Source organism: Microtus oregoni, unplaced genomic scaffold, assembly GCF_018167655.1.
Source record: "Microtus oregoni isolate MIOR12 unplaced genomic scaffold, Mior012 000032F_ref0000030, whole genome shotgun sequence".
Lineage (NCBI taxonomy): Eukaryota > Metazoa > Chordata > Mammalia > Rodentia > Cricetidae > Microtus > Microtus oregoni.
In genome coordinates this window covers 4,977,198-4,999,163 of record NW_024543091.1, presented here as the reverse complement: position 1 = coordinate 4,999,163, position 21,966 = coordinate 4,977,198, and positions in this window count along the sequence as shown.

Genomic DNA, 21,966 nt, shown 5'->3' with positions numbered 1-21,966 from the left:
GAAGAGAAGAGAAGAGAAGAGAAGAGAAGAGAAGAGAAGAGATGGGAAAATGTCATCAACAGACTTACCAGTGGTGAACCCTGCAAACTGCAATAATGACCAGCATGGCAAGCTATGAAAGCCACAGCTTCACTATTTCCATGGGCAGTATTCCAAACAGCCTGCAGGTCACACTCCTCAGGGGCTCTGACTCCCAGCTTCTGCATGCAGTCTAGCTGGGGTCTCTATTTCTTCCTTGATTTCTGAAGCTCATATGAGGATTTGCATCTCCACTCACTTTCTTGTCTCACTATCTGTGTGTCTAGGGTATTTTTCCCTCGGACCCTGAAGATGACAGTGAGGGAGATTCAGTAATCATGTAGAACTCCTTTTTTTTTTTTTGTATGTTTTTTTTGTTTGTTTGGTTTTTTGTTTTGTTTTGTTTTTCGAGACAGGGTTTCTCTGTGGTTTTGGAGCCTGTCCTGGAACTAGCTCTTGTAGACCAGGCAGGTCTCGAACTCACAGAGATCCGCCTGCCTCTGCCGCCCAAGTGCTGGGATTAAAGGCGTGTGCCACCACCGCTGGGCGAATTCCTTCTAATTTATCTTGGGAAGACACAAGATTTCTGATGACTCTGGGAAGTAGCTTCCCAAGGACACAGGTTTTCTCAGACTCTCTGCAGTATTTCTTGGTCAGAGGGCCTGATAAAGATAGGGGGTTCCTGGGGAAATCAGTACTGAGAGAATCCAAGCTGAAAAATGGCTTCATCATCCTGCCCTCCCTTTTCACCAAATCAGACTGCAAGTAGCCATTAAGTGAAAACTTGGAATGGCCCTGCTGCCAGATAATTCCACTTTCTAGGACCAAAATTTGTTTTTCCCAGCCTGTCAGACTATGGATGTCTCCTTTTTTTAAGATTTACTTATTTTTATTTTTATTTCATGTATATGAATGTGATTTTTCTTTTATTGAAAAATAAATATTTTTGCCACACAGTATATCCTTATAATGGTTTCCCTGACCTCTACTCCTCCGAGTTTTTCCCCACCCATGCAGATCCATCCACTTTCTGTCTCTTATTAGAAAATAAAAAGAACTCTAAGGGAAAATAATAACATAAAATATAATAAGATAAAGTAAAGACAAACACATTGAAATGGACAAAACAAACAATAAGGGAGAAATAAGCCCAATAAAGAGCACAGAAAACAGATAAAGATACTGAAACCCACTCTTTTACACACTTGGAAATCTTCTAAAAACATAAAACCAAAAGTCTTAATATATACACAAACCACCTGTAGGGTACAAGTGTTTTACCTCCATGGATGTAAGTTTATCATATGCATGCAGTGCTCATATCAGGTCATGTAGGGAACAGAAGTTCTGCATAAATGTACGTTGCCTGACATGGGTACAACCTTGTCAAGGACAAATGCCTTATACCCCTGGGAATAACAAGACTTCTCCCCATGGCAAGACTCAGAGGGAGTCTTCCATTGATCCCAGAGAGAATGCTAACAGTGCTGAAAATCTAACTGTTTAGGAAAGATTGACTAGAGTGCACAAAAACAAGGAACAGAGCTTGCTGGAATCCAGCTCCGGATGACGGCAGGGTCTGAGGGTGGGTGGATACAAGAGCAGCAATGGAGGAATCAGACACGGGACACTTCCAAGTTTCATTATACCAAAGATGGACAGAGGGGAAGAGCATCTTGGTACGGCTTTTCCTGTTCTGACAACCTGTATCTCTCAGAGGCTAGATTGCCAGGAGCCAGCCCCAGCAGTTGATTGGTCCCGAGAGGATGTAGGGAGTAGGTGAGGTACAGAATGAGCCAGGCCATGCTTGTTGGGAGAATCTTGCAGCCTGACTGACTAGCAGCCCAGAGTACTTCTTTATTTATACAAAATTTAGTAAGTAGGGACAAATTCATGTTGCTTCAAAACATTGGTCATATCATCTTTGTTTTTGGACATGTGTTTCACTTCCTCTTACTCATCTTTTAGTTACCATTAATAAACTATGACAGAATAGAGTTATCTTTTACAATCATTTTCTCTCGAGTTTATTCATCCTTGATAAAGAATTAGATTTTATAACCATTCTTACTCATCAACCCCATAACCCGATTTCTAAATATCTAGAGGCATATGACAGCTTCTTCCCAGGCTAGCAGCTTTTGTGGTTGCAAGAACACTAAACCAAAACAAAATCTTCAAGCCAGCCTGGGCATCTCACCATGTCCCAAACAATGTGTTATTAACTCTTAATGGCCAGCATGCCAAGGAAAACTCCTCAGACCAAAGCTGCTGTAGTTATTATTCAAATTCTGGTATACCACAATTTTTATATTTTATATTTTTATAGAATTTGTCTGTGTGTCTAATCCTGACATTCTATTGTTCCTTGGTCATATGGCACCGTAGCGGCTCTGCATGAGAAAACTTTTTAAGAAAGGGAGATCTTGACATCTCATTCTTTTCTCTTCTTCCCACTCAATACGTTGCTCATCAATATAAATCTTTGTGTAGGGCTGGGGTAACTTCAGCTAATCTAACTTTGTTGCTGTAGATACCACATAATTATCTGAGTGTGTAGTGGCAAGAGGCTTACAATCCTGTGATCAACTCCTCTAGCCCACTGAATCTTGTTGACCTTTTTGAGTTGACTTTGTTTTGAATATCTTGTTCCTGCGTAAGTACAGGGACAGATGTTTCAAGAATGTCTCATAGCCTCATAAAGAGACCTCTGGCTTATTTATGTATGTCACAACCTGCAAGGCATAAGGAAGACCTTCAAGTAGATAGGGTAGCTTCCTTAAAGCAAGCATAAAAGGGTAGCATGTGCAGGACATTCCTGGGAAAACTTGGAAGCAGTTCTCTGGAATATAGTGATATTTCATTTATATTTTCATAAGTAAATCTTCCTGAAGTTCACAGAGTGAAACAGTCACCCTGGTCAGCCTTACTTACAAACCAGGCCTCAATAACACACACTTTTAATCCCAGTAGCCACGCTAGTTTGTCATAGAAACATGTGGTGTGTGTCTTTAATTCCAGGGGTACACCCCTTTAATTCCAGAACTAGAGAGGATTGTAAATTGGAAAAGACAGCTCTCAGGCTCAGTCTCATTCTGGATTCCTGGAGGCAGGATTGCCACTTTCAGACAAAGGTCAAGGTAAGAGCCAGTAGCTGGCTGCTTTGCTTTTTGGATCTTCAGGTTGAACCCCATTTTCTCTCTGTAAGGTTTTCTAACCATGTTTCAGGGTGAAGGCATAAATGATTCATAAGAATTTTTTCATCAATGCAATATCCCCAAACTGCACAAATATTAAAAGTCCCCCAAGTATGCAACAGGTGGAGATAAAAACCAAGATGACATGGCAGCCACCATGTGGCTCAGCTTTGCTGGATCTTTGTCAAGCAGCTGTGCTGGCCTTATAACTCTTGCCATTCCCATCAGATATGGCTGTGTCAAGAGCTCCCTGCTCCCAGATGTTTTCAGCCTAAGCCCTACACATATCCACTACAGAGAACCAACACAAGCTAACTCCTTTCCTGTGCTATACAAAATAACTTTATTTATTTATTTTTTTATTTTTGTTTTTTTGTTTTTTCGAGACAAGGTTTCTCAGTGGGTTTGGAGCCTGTCCTGGAACCAGGCAGGTCTCGAACTCACAGAGATCCACCTGCCTCTGCCTCCCAAGTGCTGGGATTAAAGGCATGCACCACCACCGCCCGGCTGTGCTATACATAATAAACCACTGATGTTTCCCCAGTATTTACTCTTCTTGGTTTGACTCTATCAGCGTTAGCACGGGCCCCACTTGGCCTCAGATTTATTATACAAGTCTATCCTTTCTTCATTCCCTCACTGCCTAAGTCATGTTTCCAGGAAACAACCTTGCCAGACTCAGCAATATCCACTTGAACTGGTTGCCAAACAGTAGCGATTTGCTGTACAGCTTTTGGGGTCTTCTGCAAGAGCAGTATATGTTGTAGCCACTGGCATCTGTGAAGCCCCTGTGACTGCCTTCCTGATGGGCATAAGAATAGAGAACGTTCATCGGGGTCAATAAGAGGAAAGGAAGGAAACACAGATGAATGATATGAAGGAGGAGAAACAAGAAAGGGGCACTTAGTGGGCTGTTTGGTAATAGATGAAAAGCAGATGTGGCAGAAGAAAGTGTACCTCAGAGGAGAAAAGTAGGTCGGATGGAAAACAGAAAAGACATTTGTTGGTGCAGCAGGTCTAAAGGTAAAAGGTTAAGCAACCAGGAATTGGAAGGCTGGACTATGAGAGAGAGGAGGAAGCTATGAGGGAGGATGGCATTGATGTTGGAAAATTCTCAGATGGTTTCTCATTATTTTAAAAGATTCTCTAAAGTTTTTACTTCACCAAAATCAGCGGGTAGCAGCTTACCTCAGTAAGTTTATTACTGCAGTTTTCTTGGGCTCCCTTGCCTCATCCCAAGACATAACACTCACTGTGATACATAAGCATTCCCCCCTGGAGCTACATCAGCCTCATCACCCAGGGATATTGATGTGGCTGTAAAAGTGATCATGGTAAATAGCACTTAAAAGAATTAGGATTCTAACATTAGTGCCTGCTCCCAGGATAGCATAGCGATGCAACAGCTTTGGGCAAATCAGAGCATATGAGAGAGCCACGTGTTTGGGGCTTGGGACCATTCTGGAGTAAGAATTGGGAAAACTGACAGAAGACAGTGTTACTGTGATGAAGTGCATCTTCCAAAAGCTCTGTACCACTCTTGTGCCATTGAGCAAGTGAGAGATGATTAGAGAAGAGACAGCTTGTCCATTGTAACACACCACACACTAGAGAAGGAAAAGCAGGCAGGTCCATTCATCGTGTTATTTTATAGTTCCTATTTAGTGTGTATGTGCGCAGCACTGTGCGAAGGTCAGAAGACAATTTGTGGGAGTTGGTTCTCTTCTTCTCCCATGTGAGTTCTAGCGGCCAGAGTCAGCCAGTCATTAGGCTTGGCAGCAGGTGTCTTTTCCCAATGAGCCCGTCCTTTAATTTAAATGCACACTTGTGGCTACACCTAAACTGTGATTTTTTATAGGCAAGAAAGTCAAGCTTAATTTTCTCTAATCAAGGAATGTATTATATATGGAGATCATGCATAAACACACATACGCATGCACAATTCAGAAACAGAGTTGAACTTGGATGATTGGTGACTTTTGCATTCCAGAAAACCAGGGGCAAATATAAGAATGTTTTGTTTGTCAAGGGGATTAGTTGGAGGGATTAAGGTTCTAAAGATAATTCAGGATTAGGGAACTAACAGTGAACAGGGCTGGGTGAGATGGTGCTATCTTACCCAACCATTCAGGTAGCTAAGATGTTTTTACAACATCCTCAAATACCAGCTCTCCTGCTCTGAGTGAGCAAGATGATTTTAAGGACAAGGAACATTATTTACTTTCCAGCCGGTCCCCATGTAAACTACTTTATTTTCTGTCAGGTTTGCTCTGTATTTAGCCAAAATCTGTTCTCTTGTAAATTTCCACCAGTTGCTATGAATCCTGGCCTTATTTTAACTAACTTTGTTCTTTGACAATTTCCTATGTGTGTATAATGCATTCTGACTGTTCTCGCCTCCTACCCTCTCTTATCTTCTTCTCATTCTCTCTCTCTAATCAAAATGGATGCCATCAAGCTCCATATTTGCTTTTCTATTGCTGGGATAAGACCCCATGACCAAGGCAACTTATTGAAGAAACAGTCTATTGAGATTTACACTTTCAGAGGGTTAGTTTAGTCCATAGCCATCACGGTAAGGAGCAGTAGGCAGGAACTTATGGCAATGGAGCAGAAACTGGGAGCGTATATCTTGAGACATCAACAATAAGACAGGAAAAAGAGCTAACTGGGAATGGGTGAGGGCTTTTGAAACCTCACAGTCTATCCCAAGTGACACACCTCTTCCAACAAGACCATACCTACTAAATCCTTCCCAAACATTTCCACCAACTGGGGCTAAGCATTCAAATACATGTCTGTGGCATCTCTGCTCATTCAAACTGCCACATCATAAAATCAGATCAACTGAAAGTTGGTATAGCTATATGAAAAATAGAACCTGCCGGGCAGTGGTGGCGCACGCCTTTAATCCCAGCACTCGGGAGGCAGAGGCAGGCGGATCTCTGTGAGTTCGAGACCAGCCTGGTCTACAAGAGCTAGTTCCAGGACAGGCTCCAAAACCACAGAGAAACCCTGTCTCGAAAAACCAAAAAAAAAAAAAAATAGAACCTTTATTTACTGTTGGTGGAAGTACAAACTTGTACAGTCACTATGCAAAACAGTATGGAAGTTCTTCAAAAATCTAGGAATAGTATGGCCATACGAGCAAGGTCTACCACTCTTGGCACATACCCCAGAGACTCTGTATGCTAGTACAGAAATACTCATTCATCCACCTTCATTGCCACTCTATACAACACAGCTAAGAGATGGAATCAGACTAAATTTCCCTCATGAAAATGTAGTATGTTTACACAATGGAACACTATTCAGCTGTAAAGGAAAATGAAATTATAAATTTTGCATATGGGTGGAACTGAAAAAATTACAGTTAATTATGTAACACAGATCCAGAAAGTGAAAAGCTGCATGTTCTCCGTCATAGATTCATCATCTTAGCTTCCATTTTCTGGTTTTGTGAATTTAACTTTGAATACCTATAGAATGCAAAAAAAATTATAAAAGAGCATTGGGGAGAAGAACTTAAAACAGGGAGCCTAGTAGAATGTGTGTGTTGAAATAGGAGCGGCGGGGCTGCATCCCTGGCACCCAGCCGCCCACATGGCTAGCTTAGCTTATGCCCCGAAATAATTACACGGAAACTGTATTCTTTTAAACACCGCTTGGCCCATTATATCTAGCCTTTTCTCGGCTAACTCTCGCACCTGGACTAGCCCATTTCTAATAATCTATGTAGCCCAAGAGCTGGCTTACCAGGAATGATCTTAACCTGTGTCTGCCTGGAGTGGGAGAATCATGGCAACTCCCTGACTCAGCTTCTTTCTCCCAGCCTTCTGTTCTGTTTACTCCACCCACCTATGTTTTAACCTATGAGGGCCAAGTAGTTTCTTTATTGCTTAACCAATGAAATCAACAGATTGATATATGATACTCCCACATCATGTGTGTAATATTAAAGTAGAGATGGTGACCACTGGAAGCACTGTCCCTAGTAATTAGGTAAATGATAATCAAAGCAACTTTGGGATTTCATCCTGCCCCCAACTAGCAGTTCAGAATGGATACTAATCTATCCGAGGCCAAGCCGCATACCTAAATATTTGATAAATATTAGTGACCCACAGACAGGACTGTTTTCATGAGAGTAGAGTTATATGTGGTCTAATGTTCTTCCAATAGTATATTGAAATTTTTAATTTTTCAGTAAGGGTCCTACATCTTCATTTCACACTGAGCTCATAAACTATGCAGTCAATACTCTATTTTGTCATGTGGAAAGGGAGGGATATAGAACAGAGTTTGTCCTAGGTGCCATATCACAATATTCAGCCAGGCATTTGATTCCCTTCTAAATATTTTAAATGAATAAATTTCCATTTAATGTTCAGTCTTAACAATAATTCTCTGGTAAAACATTTCACAGACTGTTGAACACTAGTGAAACTCTCCCTTTTTGAAATCTTAACAGAAATAGCATAAAATATTCCATTTTAGTTTCATAAAGGAAAAATGTGCTTGTGAGACTAAACTAAAAAAGAAGAAAACATACAAAGATTCCTGCTAGGAAATAAATGGTTCAGGAGTCAGATGACTGCATCTGTGTGATGCTAGGCTAAGAGGCAGACAAGAAAACTGCATTATCGTGTTTTTGTTCTTTCCTCTGAGCTGCAGTGCTCTGTCCCTTGAGACTATCTGGGGAATTTTTACAGGGTAAGGTCTTCCCACATACTTGAGTGATCCTTCTCCACCACTATATCCACTTCTTCTGCCTGTTCCTTACAACAAAGCCCAAGAAAATCAGTTTTTCTTGCACTCAATTCCAGAGTCTCTGAAGCTATTTGAAAGTTTCTAAAAGCATTTTTTTTTCTGCTCCAAGTTTATCTTCATTTCTGCTGGCAATTTCAAAGTACTGGATCTGCAGAGGAAGCCTAAAAATAATTGTGTCAATGAATATGAGTCAAGCTATTCTTTACTTTTCAGCTTTCTGGATGAACCCTTTAGTGTTGGTCTCCAGAAGTGTGGGGTAACTGTGTATGGTGATACCAATATGGTATGACATTTCCTAAAGCCACTTCCCCAGTCAACAAATATTACTTAAGAGCATATATATATATATATATATATATACACATATATATGTAATTTCTATTATGAAATTACATTGTCAAAGACTCAGTATACAAAGACTGATCTTTCTTCTATGAGCATGTTTTGCTAGCTATCTAAATAGACTGTTCTTTACATCATGTTTATTATGACTCTTATCTGGCATTAAAACTCAAATATTAATTGCACATTATATAGAACTACTGCTACCAAAAATATTTATATAGGCAATATATTATGTAACCATTATGTGGTTATCTTGAAAGTGGTGTTCATCTGGAAACTCGAGGCTAGCAAATTGATAAAAGCAAGTCCTAGGTTTAGACTCTCTAGATGTGTATCACAGAATCACCACCTTGTGACATCAGCTGAGCTATTCAAATCTTTTTACTTCATTTTTCTCCTTTCTCCACAGGGACAGTATCTGTCTTGCTTTGAATATTAGGAACAGTTTTGGGAAGGTTGTGTAGCACATGATGAAACTCAAAGGTATCCTTTATATTATTAACAAGAATCTGGTGTGGGAAGTCCTTCTGTATATATGTTGCTTTTATTAGTTAATGAATAAAGCTGTTTTGGCCAGTGGCTTGGAAGAATATAGCTAGGTGGGAAAACAAAGCTGAATGCTGGGAGAAAGAAGTGAAGTCAATGAGAAGACATGGGGCCGCCACAGAAGACAGATAATTCCACCTGATCCCACAGGAAACTTGCCAGTAAGCCACAGCCACACGGCAATACACAGAGTAATAGAAATGGGCTAATTTAAGATATAAGGATTAGCCAGAAATACACTTATAAGGAAATACACTGTATTTATACAGCTATACAGAACAGTGTTGAAATTAATACAGATTTCTGTGTGATTATTTCGGGAGTCTCGGTGACCAGGAAAGATACAAGCAGCCTCCCCCTACAGGAATCACTTTTCCTCCACAATTTTAGTGCTGATATTCTTAACACCTTCTTCCCATAATTTAGTCATTTTATCTTCTCTTTCCAGAATTATAGTCTCTATTTGATTTTCCTATGATGAAAATATTGAAAATAAAATTCTGGTTTTTCTTTTCTCTAAAAATATAATAAATAATGGACGACTGTGCTTTACTTGGTTTGGGAAAGAGTGTTTCCCTTCAAGTGCCAAGCAATTATTTTCAAGTTTACTCTATATATCTTGGGATATGGTACCAGCAATCTGGTCATCTTGGATTTTGATAATGGCTACCTTCGGACTTGGACACCAACAGAAATTTAGAACATGAGTAGAGAGAAGCATTATGATACTGGCCCCAAAACTGTCTTGAAATAAATTGAAAGAAGTGAACGATTTACACAGTGAAAACTTTAAAACCCTGAAGGAATAGTTTGATGAATAACCAAAAGGTCGAAAGATGACCGTGCTTCTTAATCAGAGGATTAATACTGTGTAAATGGCCATTCTACCAAAGGAAATCCAGACTCAACACAATTTCCACTGTGCTTAACCATAAAAAATGGTTTTCAGATCTTTACATAAATTGAAAAACACCTAAGTTTAATATTGAAATACAGAAGACTCAGAGAGCCTAGATAATCCTAAACAAATACAACATCCCAGATTTTGAGTTATTCTTAAGACGTAACACAAAGGGGAGATAAAACATGATAGTATAAAGAGTTAAGGCAAACTATGAAAATGGGAGAATTAAATTGGAGTACACAGGGGAGGCCATAGTACAGGAGGGATTAAGGGAAGGATAAATTACAATAAAGATATTTTTTTGTTTTGTTTTTTTAATTATTTATTTATTATGTATACAATATTCTGCCTACACATATGCCTGCAGGCCAGAAGAGGGCACCAGACCTCATTACAGATGGTTGTGAGCCACCATGTGGTTGCTGGGAATTGAACTCAGGACCTTTGGAAGAGCAGGCAATGCTCTTAACCTCTGAGCCATCTCTCCAGCCCAATAAAGATATTTTTTAAAGAGTCATATGGAAAACTACTACTGTAGAATATCCCATATATACATACACATGCATATAAAATTACAGACAAAGGGACAGTCACTCAAACATAAGCATAGTTAAAATGAGGTGCTATACAGCTGGGCAACAATTCTGCCAAAAGACACTAGAGATGAGCAGAAGCCCAGTTCCAGCAATGAGTTCTTTCTTTTGTAGTTGTTAACCAGTGGGATCCCATAGACCCCCTCAAATAGTAAAAGCTATTGATGCTGCTCTTGGTTACCCTCCAGAACTTGATGTTAGGACTCTTATAGACAAAAACACGACATACTTCACTCATAGAAGGAATAAAGTTGATGCTGACCTGAAAGTTTTATCCCTTCAGACTAGCTTTCATATTTCTGGAAGCTTCTCTGCATACTACCAGAAAAGAAAAGTAAGCATCAATCATACCCAGATATGAGCATTGCAGGCTACAACAATGAATGGGCTGTCAAGACATACCTGTTATGATCTGCTGCTGGCTTGTCCTGTCTCTTTAAGAGACAAGCCCTGCACATTCCCCCTCCACCAGGGCAAGCAGATCTTCCACCTGCACCAGCTCTCTCTCTCTGTCCCTTTTCTGAAGAGGTAAGTGCTGCCTCTTTTTCTCTCTCCCCCTCCTCTTCCTCCTCCCCCCCCCCTTCCCCTTCCCTTCCATAACTGGAACCAGCTGCCCTGCCAACCTGCCAAGGTCTCTTATCTGCCATATCCCATCCACCTGAGACCCACAGAGGCCTCAGGTGGTAGGACTGGCTGCCCCTCATGGCCCACTATGGTGTTCCATGCACAGCTGCCCTAACCCACAACATTGGTGCTCTGTGACTTGGCCAGGCTCTCTCTATGTTCCCTCCCACACACAGGAAGGTGATGGAGGAAGGTCATTGGTTAAAAAAATAAAGAAACTGCTTGGCTGGCCTCATAGGTTAGAACATAGATGGGTGGAGTAAACAGAACAGAATGCTGGGAGGAAGAGGAAGTGAGCTCAGAGACGTGATAGCTCTGCTCTCTGAGGCAGACGCATGCAATGAAGCAAGCTGCCAGGACAGACATGCTGAATCTTTCCTGGTAAGACTGATGTTACACAGATTATTAGAGATGGGTTGATCGGGATAGGAGAATTAGCCTGTAAGGGCTAGAGTTAATGGGCCAAGCAGTGTTTAAAAGAATACAGTTTCCATGTAATTATTTCGGGGCATAAGCTGGCAGGTGGCCGGGGTGCTGGGGACGCAGTCCCACCACTCCTTATTACAACAGGAAGGCTGGCTGAGGACACATGGAACCCTGGGCTAGGGAACTGGATTTCTCCACAACAGCCCCAAGTTCCATCTGCCTGGACACCAACCCTCACACTCACCAGCAGTTTCGATTGGTGAGTTTTCCCCTTCTGGTCAGCTTATCCATTTCTCCAAACCTGAGGCCTTGACCATTGAGCTCCCAGAAACCCTCTGGTGTTCCTAGAAGTGGGCGGATGCCCTCAACCACAGTCTTCATGGCTATGGTTGAGCCCTTTGCTGACGTTCGTCTCTGGTTGCTTCCCATAACTAAAACTGAGACCAGAGTGCCCGGGGTGGCCCTCCCTCACTAGCACCACATACATTGAGTGGTGCATTCACTTTTGGACCTGAGATCCCTCGGATTTGGGGGGGGGGGTGGTTTTTTTTCTTTTGGGCCACTTATAAGTGGTCCCCACTATGAGAGACTGCCTAGGGCAATCTCTAGCCATTGACTTCTGAGTTGTCCAGACTGGAACCAGCCAGGTTTCTTTATCACCCCGCCTATAGAGAGAAGATATTTCCCTACAGGCCTTGAGGTGTCCGCAGTTTTCACGGGTTTTCATGGTTTCAGCTATGGGAAACAAGCCCTTAAAACTTATCAGCCACCCGCCTGTAAATGCTCTGCTTGTGTCCCACTGGCCCCGCTTTTCCTTTCGCTAGGCAGCCCCTTCCCTACCCATCTAAAAATGTTCTTTTCCTCTCACTTCCATTCCTTCTATTCTATCCCTGCCACTGCCATCGCTGCCGCTGGTCCCTTGGAAACTGACAAGATTAGTCAGATCCGCAAGGCAGCTGTTTCCAGTTCAAGCCCGTGTTCCCCACCATGGCTGGGCATGGAGGTTCGGTGACAGGGCAGATCATAGTGCTGAGTAATTTTCCTCTCTAACTCATGTATGAAAAAAATGTGTAAATAGTGTGGCCACACAAATGTAATTCTGTTTTAAATGTATGTTTTACCCAGCCTCTATATCTCTCTTGTTATATTTTAAACTCCCACAGCTCAAAAAATCGTGGCTTCTCCACACAACATGTGACCGCCGCCATTTTGACTGAGATCAGATGATGTTATTGTCGTCTTAACTGAGGTCAGGTGACCTTGCCACCATGATAAATGAGGGCCAGGTCAGGTGACCAAGTCCCGCCATCTTTACTGAGGTATTCCCTGCCAGGTCCCATGTGTGTTTTGCACAGTGACATACCTTTGATAGCACCCACCAAGGACATTCACTTCACCTAAATTCTGTTTGATGTATATGTGTGTATGTATGCATACATGTAATTTGAGTTAACTCTAATGTGTGTGTATATGTGTTTGTATACATATGACTTAAATGCACATATGTTTACTGTTAAACATTATAACTGTCTATTACATCTCATTACAGACTAAAAAAGCAATTAAGTCTCATGTTTTAAATTGGTATGTACTTTTAAGTCTCTTATAAAAATATGCTATATTTAATTCAACTCTGCTTTAAAATATATTGAACTGTTCTCTACTATTGTCAGTTCTACTGTTGAGCTTCTATTGCAAACAGTTTTTTCTTCTTTCTGTCTTCTACAAGTATAAATCTTACCTATTAAGTTGAGAGCCAGTACAATCAATCTTGGACCCAGCTCTCCAGGCATATTCTATACTGTAATTATAATTCATCTATACTCGATAAACAGCCCTCAACTGCTCAGAGATCTGGGAATATGGCATTTAAATGCTTAATTATTAAAAAATTTTTCATCACAGAAAGAGACAGGTTGGCTGCTAGCAGCAGCACTCTGATTCCTCCCAAGAAGACAGAAGACAAATGGGCACAAAACAACATCAATTCACAATTCATTTCAATGGCCAAGTGCTGACCACTGGGCAAAGCTGCCTTTTATCTATACTAAAGATCTCCAGACAGTGGACAGAATCACTGAAAGTCGGCAGCCTAGCTGCTCAGGTCAAGGTAGGCTTGCCTTCCTACAGATTGTTTTAGCCCACAGGATTTTCTAGAGCCTGGCTGGCCCTGTGCTGAACAGCAAAAGGCAAATACAACCCTCAGGGACCATGGAGGACCCTGAGGAGTATTCTAGGTGCCAACCAAGTAAGTTCTCTGTCATTTTTTTAATCAATAGCTCAAGTAAAATTTTATCTTTTCAAAGATCTCTGATGCAGTTTGACAACTGAGAGGTTTTGTAAGTTTAAAAGGACAGCCTCACCAAACAAATTTCAATAAAATACAAAATAGAAGTTATTAAGGTATGCACCCACAAGTTATAAAGATGTGAGGACAAAATTATCTCTCACACTGCCTTTCATAGTCTTAAAGATATTTTCTAATCATCCTGCATAAAACTCATGTCCGAGTGTATCAAAAACCTCACCATAAACCATGATCTACTGAACCTGTTAGAAGAGAAAATGGGTAATATCCTTGAATGTATTGGAACAGAAGACGACTTCTTGAATAGAACAGCAGTAGCACACACACACTAAGATCAACAATTAATAAATGGGAACCCATGAAATCGAAATCTTTCTGTAAGGCAAAGGACAATAAGACAAAATGTTGATTTATTCAGAATACTGCCATGAATTATTGGCTTCTTTAGATGATGGGCTGTTAACTTGTAAGCTAAACACAAACCCTTGCTTCTCCAATTTGCTTTGGTCATGGAATTATTATAGCAATAGAAAACCAACTACTTCTGGAGAGGACTAATGACGGCAATTTCTTCTTGCCTATCTACAAGAATACACCACTTTCTCCTTCCAGGGTGTCAATGAAAAGCAGTTAACTAGGGGCTCAAGTGGATTGGGAGGATTCCCTCTTCCTCTCTCTATTTCTAGACTTTTTTCTCCTTGCTGCTGTACTTTACAGGAGTTCACATTGTGAATTGACATGTTATGACCAACTCCTGGAGCTATTCGTATACATAGTAGGACACACACATGCATACACACATATTTCTATGAAATATATATTATATATATTATATTTCTAAGAAAAAGCCCTGGTGTGCAGTATTCTTGAGGTATCTCATCTGATTTAGACATATTCTCATTTCTTTTTTTTTTTTTTGCAGGATGATTGGTTTCATTTTTTGCATTCTTTTACACACATAATCCAGTTATACCAGCACCATTTGCCAAAAAAAAAAATTGCTTTCTTTCTTTTTCCATTGTGTAATTTTGGTTTCTTTGTCTAAAATCTAAAAAGAGAAACATTGCTTATTGTCTCTATCCTAGGTTCAATTCAGCTACCTTTACTATGGACCACAATCACCAGCCTAGGAATGATACCACTTGCAGTGTGATGGAACCTTCTACTTAAATTAAAACAAAATATCCCACACAACTGTCCAGGGGGTGATATGAAAATGGCAATTCTTCAGCTGGGGTTTCTCCTTACAGATGCAGAGGAGTAAAGGGATGCTACTGAATATACAATAAACACAGAACTGCCTCTGGAAAAAAAATGCTTTCCATTATGCAAAAATAGCTGTCACAGTCATTCTGGTATAAATATGCTGCTGTTTAAAACTTAGGTTTTCATAAACCCAAAAAATTCTTGTGAGTTTCAGGGAGCTGAATTGAAGAATCCACCTTAAACAGGTCAGATACACCCCTCTCATTTTTCTGGTCCTAAAAATTTTTTTCTTCCCAAACTTAACTTTGTCCTTTGTTCTGCCAATACCTTAAACAGGTCTGAGAGACACCAGACATTTCCATACTGCAATCCCTGAACAGGACTAAAGACACCAGGTACCCCAGGATGTGACCAACACCAAGATTTTTCAGGTTTCCCCCACAAAGATGATGCTCACAAATAAATAGGAAACAGTCTTGAGAATCCACCATCCCAATTCCTTTAACCTGTGGTGCCTAACTTCCTGCCTTTTTATTATAAGAAATGAGAATGTTATGATCTGCTGCTGGCTTGTCCTGTCTCTTTAAAAGACAAGCCCCACCCACTCCCCCCTCCACCAGGGAAAGCAGATCTTCCAGCTGCATGGGCTCTCTTTCTCCATCCCTCTTCTGAAGAAGTGGCTACTGCCTCTTCTCTTCCCTCCTCCTCCTCTCTTCCCTCCTCCTCTCTTCCCTCCTCCTCCTCCTCCTCCTCCTCCTCCTCTTTCTCCTCCTCCTCCTCCTCTTTCTCCCCTCCCTTCCCCTTCCCTTCCATAACCAACTAAATAAACTATACTTAAACTTTCTCTACACTGCTGCCCCACCGATCCGCTGAGGTCTCTTACCAGCCACCTCCCACCCACCTGAGACCCACAGAGGCCTGGGATGGTGGGACTGGCTGCCCCTTGTGGCCCACCATGGTCTCCTAATCGCCACTGCCTTAAACCTAACAGTATCCACTGGTGTAATAGTAACGCAAATGTTATGGAAGTAACTAACTACTTTCTGATTGGATTTAAGTCCTAGTTTACAAGATGAAACCCATGGCTAGTACTATAATCTGGCCAAGAGTTTATAACTAAACGGATCATAGCCCTAAAGGAGGACCCAGTGCTACCATGTTGAAAAATAAACTAACTCCTAAAGACTTAGCCTTCTGCCTATCAATCAGTGGATTCACTGGTCAATGACGGTGAGTTCACAAGGACATCTGCCCTGCTATGTCCAGAAGACATTGTTTCTTTGCAATCCCGCACTGCCTACAGCTCTCACACTCTTTCCACCACCATTTCTGGAAGAATCTCCAGCCTTAGGAGGGATGGGTATGGTATGTATGCTCCATTTAGAACTGAGAATTCTGTAGTCTCTCACTTCCTGTACCTTGACCAGTTGTCAGATTCTGTTCAGTTACCACTTATTACAAAGAGAAGCTTCAATAAAGAGAATTTGGTTTCTTTAAGCCTGGGGGCTTTTCATATGCCTCAAATGTTCTCCAAAAGTTATTGATCAGCCAACTGACATACATAATCCTTTAAATAAATCTTTCTCACATTGCAGGTCAAACAACATTAACCAAATACCTGATGGAGTTGTAGCATCTCTCTTTAGCTATTTACAGAAGGATTCTAGGAGTCAGTTTTATGTCACTGTGACAGAGTGCCTGGTGTAAATACTTAAGAGACAAAAGAAGAAGAAGAAGAAGAAGAAGAAGAAGAAGAAGAAGAAGAAGAAGAAGAAGAGGAGGAGGAGGAGGAGGAGGAGGAGGAGGAGGAGGAGGAGGAGGAGGAGGAGGGGAGGAGGAGGAGGAGGAGGAGGGGAGGAGGAGGAGGAGGAGAAGAAGAAGAAGAAGAAGAAGAAGAAGAAGAAGAAGAGAAGAGAAGAGGGAGAGGGAGAAGGAGGAGGAGAAGAAGAAGAAGAAGAAGAAGAAGAAGAAGAAGAAGAAGAAGAAGAAGAAGAGGAGAAGAGGAGGAGGGAGGAGGAGGAGGAGGAGGAGGAGGAGGAGGAGGGATGGAGAGATGGCTCAGCAGTTAAGAACACTGGGTCTTCTTCCAGAGAACCTAGGTTTAATTCCCAGAACCCACATGGCAGCTCACAACTGTCTGTAACTCCAGTTCCTGGGGATCTGACACCTTCACACCAATACACATAAAGTTAAATAAATTATTTTAAATTTTTTTAAAAAAACAAGAAACTTTGGGCCCAGTCTCTGAAGGTTTCTACTCATACCATCCTGATCCCCATCACCAGGACTGTAATGAGGCAGAAGAACACAGCTGCTTTTTTATTGATGGTAAGAAAGCAGAGAGAGAGAGAGAGAGCAGCATGAAAGAAAATATAGTCTCCAGGGACCGACTTTCTCTAACTCGGCCTCACCTCCAAAATTTTCTGTGCCCCATCCCCAGGAACACCATTCTCAGTGGATTAACTAATTGGCTAAGTCAGCGGTCCAATGATCCAATCACCTCTCACCAGTTGAGGTTCAATCCTTCATCATATTTTGGGGTGACACTTCATACCCAAAACATAACACTAGGGTGAAATGGTATATCAGTTGTCCAGACCTTTAGGAAAGTCATGTGACAGTATCTGTCACATTTGTCTGAGGAAAAAAAAAAAGATGATCACCTTGCCATTTCACCAGATAGTTTGAAGGTTAAAATAACATATATAAAAACTCTGTAGGATTCAACATTACATTTCCAACTACCCAGCAGTTTGTGAACACCATTACTTTGCATAGGAATTTTCTAGTCTTTTGGCCACATCTGCTGAAGGTAGAAGTCAAAATCCTTAGTTGTATGTATACACTAGGTGCTTACATTTGTCCCAGGCTTCCTTGCTAGTCCAAAGCCTCTCTTTGTGGACATTCTCAGATTGGGCAACATGATCTAGGACCTGTACCCAGCAGTAGTATATATAGGACATTGCTGGAATGGTTCGGCAATGTAATTTAAACTAAAATCATCTCATAAACTAACATAACAATTTGGCAGAACTACTGAAATAATTTTTGTATAAGCCACCAAGAAACTTTGTCTATAGCAGTATCTGTTCATGAAAATGGAATGAAATATATTTCCAAAACAGTATACTTTCGTATTGCCCCTCTGTGTCAACTCCACCAAGTTCAAGATCATAACCTAAAACAAGTAACTTTTACTAAGTCCTTGTTATGAGCCACAACCATGAAAACTTAGTGATTATATCAGCTTTATAAGTTTAAATGGCTAGTAAATAGTAGAATTATCATATCAACTATCATAAGATCTCTAGGTAAAGAACTGGCTCTCAGAAAGGACACAAAGATAATGAGCAAGGCAGCCAGGATTCTGTGAGATGCTGCTTTGTTTTCCTCTGTTTGCACTCACATGGCAGTAAAACCACATGTTAAATAACGTCTAGCAACTACAGACTATTCGAGTCTAGATAAATCCTCTTTGACCTCTTTCAAAAAGAGCAATAATAAGTATTCTCATGCTAGTTACTATGAGTGGAATTCTATCTTTTATCCTGAAGCTGTCCTCAAAATGGGTCTATGCTTAGTGGTGTTTCTATGTGTGGAGACTGAGGAAACAAGATTCCCATTCATCTTGATGTTCTACTGTCCTCTTCTCTGAACTTAGTCAACAAACTTCATAGTGTTCATAACATTTACAGACTTTGGATATCAATTATGGATTTTGTCACCCTTGAATTGATTATACAACTATTTAAATGCTCTAAATAGTACCAAGATTTAAAATAATGCTACTTATGATATGAATCTTTACTACTGAAAATTGGAATTGTCTTTGCTAATATTACAACTCTAAAAAACCCATTACTGTGCCTTTTGCAGCACAGTTACTGAAGTCACTGGTATTATTTCAGTGATAAAAAGGCACTATTCCAGACATAGATTTTCAACAGTTGTCAGCTGGGATTTCTTTGGAAGATAAATACTTACACTGCCTGGGCATTATACTGGATATTATATTGAAAACAATGCATACATTTTGTGAGTGGGTAGAGACTTTTTAAATAAGTATAATAAAAATTCAGTTTTGAGCTTCTCAAGTTAGATTCTAGACATAACTTTATCAACTTCTTTTTTGTTTGTCAGATTCTTGTAAATACAATAAACAGAAACAATAAGACACAAGGGCACAGAAGCCAAAAGCTCCTGAGTTGTTCTTGTTTACATTAGAAGCAGTAAACTTCAAAATCAGAGGTGGGGAGGATAACCTCATTTGAACTATACCCAAATCTGAACAACCTAAGAGACAATTTGGCTACCTATAAATCCTTGGTACTCACTCAAAACAGACTTGTCTCGACATTTTTAGCATGTAAACGGTGCAGCTGTGTATCATATTCCAGAATCACAGGGCCAAAACTCAAATCCTAGGAAACAATTTCAACACTTTAGCAAAAGAAGTTACACCCCTTTATTCTTTTTATATATATTATATTTATTTATTATATTTAATTTACTATATTTAATCATGTATTTTGGACTCATTGAGTCACAACTTTTTATGCTATATGTTGAATTCCAAGCTATAAAGGCTGCAGAATAAAAGTCAGCCTCAAAATATAATGTGAATAATAATAAAAAAGAGAAAAAAGCAGAATTTTAAAATATCATTATAAAAATTAAATCTGGAAAAAACAACATGATGTTTTATTGTAAGACTTTTAGTTACAATCATTTGGTTAATTTTATGGTAGTTGTATAATATTATTTTCTATTAAAAGATGAGCTAAAAGGTTAGTTCTGCAAAAGTTGATGAAAATTCATTGTGTTATTGGTTTAACAATGGTTTGTTTAGAGTTATCCAACAGCAGGCAGAAGATGTTATTACATGTTATCATAAATCTGGATAAGCTTTTCTAGGAGCTGTTTCTACACCAAAATAGCCAACTATAGTTTAGGTATGCATACCAGTGACTAGAAGTCATGTATGTCCTACTAACCCCAGACTAACTGATGGCCCATTACCCTATTTGGACTTCTTATACAGCTCCCAACATATTCACAATAACTCACAACCCATCTCACAGAGCAGAAATAAGAAAGAGGTGGAAAGAGAGATGGGGAAAGATAGCAGCATTATTGATCATGATTAAGGCGCCTTGCTCTGCCAAGTTTCTGAAAGCATATAATCATATAAAAGCATTGCTTGGCTCTCTCTCAGGATCCCAGAAGACACCCTTGCCAGTGAAGAGCCCACAAATGTCAGCGTTATTGGATAAATAATAAAGCCCACCTCTCGAATCTTCACATGATAGATAGCATGAAAAGTGAGCTGAAAAGAAGGAGGCAAGTAAATGGCCGAAGCATTTATTTCAAGAGTCCACAGCCACAAGTCAGCACGTATCCTGAGAGGGAGGGGGAGAGGAGTGGGGGTAGGGGGAGAGGAGTGGGGGGACAGGGAGAGGAGTGGGGGGAGGGGGGAGGAGTGGGAGGCTGGGAGGAGGCAGAAATTTTTTTTCTCAATAAAAAAAAAATAGAAGCAAATAAATGAAGCGATAACCTGAATTTTTCTAAGTGTAAACACAGATCTGAGTTCATTAAAGAATGTACGCATTTCTAACATATGTAAAGGAAGACTAAGGCTCAAAACATTTGCCAGCTGCCAACAAAACAAGTTCATTAAATCCCTTTGTTGAATGTATCATTTTACATCATTTTGCTTGAAAACGAGCACATTTCATAGTTATACTATATCATATAATAGTATTTAGCATCCAGACAATAAATCATTTAGGGCTTTCCTACTGAAAACTGTAACAGAAGTAAAACTGAAGGTCGGTCAGAGAATAATGGAACCAATATTAGAACATTCTGAATATAGGTAAGACAAGGGACTCTGAGAAAGTCTGAGAGGCTCTGTGCAAAGCTTTCCCATCAGGTGTCAATGTTAAAGTCTTAATATTTCATTGCTTTCAGAAAATCCATTTTATCTATTTGCTTATTTATTAGTCTGTCTATTTATTTGGCCTTTAAAGATGGGGTCTTGTCATGCAACCCCAAGGCTGGCTTCAAAAGAGTCACAGTACTTTCCTCTCTCAAGAGCTTGAATTCCATGTATGAGCTCCCACACCTGGCAAAAAAATTATTTTTAATAAAAGATTTGAATAAAAACTACATATAAATTATCATGTCGGTAGTACAATGATTTTTTCCCACTTCCAGAAACTTTCTTTTTTCTCCATTTTTCTTTTATTGAAAATGAATTTTTTCATGCAGTGAATTTTTATAATGTAAAGCATCAGCAAGCTCAAGTAATAGAATATTGCCATCACCCTAAACTCCTCCTGCCCTTGGGATTTGATAACAATGCATTTCCATCTTCCCAAAGTAACTTCATTACTTTATTTCGAATTTGAAAGAAATGTACTTTTATAGAACAATTTCCTGTCTTCAATGAAATTTATATTTCTGGGATTCAACCTACTGTTGTAGCAAAATGACGCTATTCATCCGCTGTCCTGCCAGCAGTGCGTGAAGATTCCCATCCATCTGCATGTTTGTCAAGTCTCGGTATTGTCATCTATAACCATTACAAGAGGTGTGTAGGATTTCCTGTTGTAATTTAAATTTTTATTACATTGATAAATAGTAATGCCAACTGCTCCTTAATGGTTTTCAAAATTTCTCTTTTGTAAAGAGAAAAATGGCTGTATTGAAGTCTTTTTCGTGTTCTTTTGTTGAGTTTTTTTTTCCTAAAAGTTCTAAAGAATGTCTAATATATACTATACACAAGTCCTTTGTTAGGTATGTCTAATTTATGTCATAAATTGTGTCTCCTAAATAGTCAGATGTTGAAGCTTTAATCTACAGCCTGTTAGAATATGATTTTACTATGAAATGATCTTTAAATAGTAATTAATATTACTTCATGATAAAGCATGTGAAAAAAAAGTTTCCAAATCAGATTCCAATCAGGAGATAAAGACAATAATGGAAAAATGGGGCCTCATGAAATTAAAAAGCTTATGTATGAGA